Below are 1,463 nucleotides of genomic sequence, written 5' to 3' on the forward strand. Positions count from 1 at the left end.
CCCTCCCGTCGCGGCCGACGGGGGCGCCGACGCAGTAAACATCACACCTAAGGAAGGCCACGTCTAATGAGGGAGATAATTAGAACATAAAGAGCGGGCGAGGGGCCGTTCTCGCGGCGTAATTACAGCGGGCTTTCGTCTGTTTCCAGATAGTTATACAGTAATGAGTGCATATAGAGTGGCGAGTCGGCACGGAGGCCACGCACGTCGTCGGGGGCGATTTCGGTCGGGCAGTCGGGGTGCCTCTCCATCGTCGGGATCGCTTGGCGGAGTCGGCTTTTCGGTTTTCCTGTTTTTTTTCGTATTTTCCCTTCGTGAGGAGGAGTGAGCGTGTAACGTGTGTCTGTTTGCGTGGTGCGGAGCTCGTATATGTGCGTGTTTGTTTCGAGACGTTATTGTCATGTTTTTACGGCATCGTAAAGGTTGTATCCCGAAATCACTCGCACTTAGCCGGAATGCGTTAGTAAATTCGTGATCATTTATTCAGGACGGGTCGGTGAGCGCTCGCAGTAGTAAATTCGCGCCGAATGAGAGAGCGGATTCGCCGCTGCCGCCTCCATTAGCGCCGTCGGCCGGATCGCGACGCTCGCCTCGGGAATCCACGAGCCGAGAGCCGATGGCCGCCCCCCCCCCCCCCGGTAATCGCCGGCCGTCACGTGATTTACGGAGAAACGGCGCCATTTAGTGTTGACACGCCGTCTTCAGCGAAATCATTTATGCATTATCTTTCCCTTTGATTCGCGCGCCGTCCGGATTTTTGCGGGGATCGGCCCTAATCGACGCAGATGAGCGCGAAGAAAAATGGCGATAAATCAAGCTCGGCGACTTGAACGTCTCGTCCTTGGCTTCGTTTGTAGACCAGGGTTGGTTTGTGGAGGTCGTCGGTCGTGTGTCGTTGTTTGTGAGCAATATGATGCCGGAGGAATAAGTTGGGGGCGAAATATTATGTGAGAGAGCGGGTAAGAAGAGTGAAATGAGGGAGGGGGAGGAAGGACGAGGAAGTGAGAGAAAGATCGGACTTATGAATATGAAAGTGAGAAAATAAGGATAGAGAAAGAGAGGAGGGTTAAGGTGGTGCCTCAATTAATGCATTACATGTGAAACGAACCAAATTACCAAATTACTGTCCTTGGCAATTGGTTTGTCTTCATAAATATAGAAATGGTTGTCACTTTATACACGTGTTTGCCTCTGACGGATAATTGGTTCGTCTTTTTATTTCGGAATTTCCAAAAATAATTCATACTTTAATACCAGACATGATCTGTTGGATATATCGTTCGTTTCTGAATTGTACAAGAATTTCCACGACATAGATCGGTCCATTTTGCGTTTGCATTTGACAGTCTTTTATTAATTGGGTCAGACCGAGCGCCCTCTTCTGAACGGCCCTGGGTGATTTATGTTTCCTTCTTGTCAAAGATACAATCAGGCATATCCGATTAAACTGGGCATATTCGGTA

At 49.6% G+C, this 1,463-nt stretch overlaps 1 protein-coding gene across 1 annotated transcript in view; it reads left to right on the forward strand.

Annotated features, from left to right (window-relative positions):
* LOC119586503 (myocyte-specific enhancer factor 2-like) overlaps positions 1–1,463 on the forward strand; it is a gene marked incomplete in the record, with an annotated part of 157,797 nt that overhangs the window by 47,517 nt on the left and 108,817 nt on the right.

Source organism: Penaeus monodon, chromosome 21 (genome assembly GCF_015228065.2).
Source record: "Penaeus monodon isolate SGIC_2016 chromosome 21, NSTDA_Pmon_1, whole genome shotgun sequence".
NCBI lineage: Eukaryota > Metazoa > Arthropoda > Malacostraca > Decapoda > Penaeidae > Penaeus > Penaeus monodon.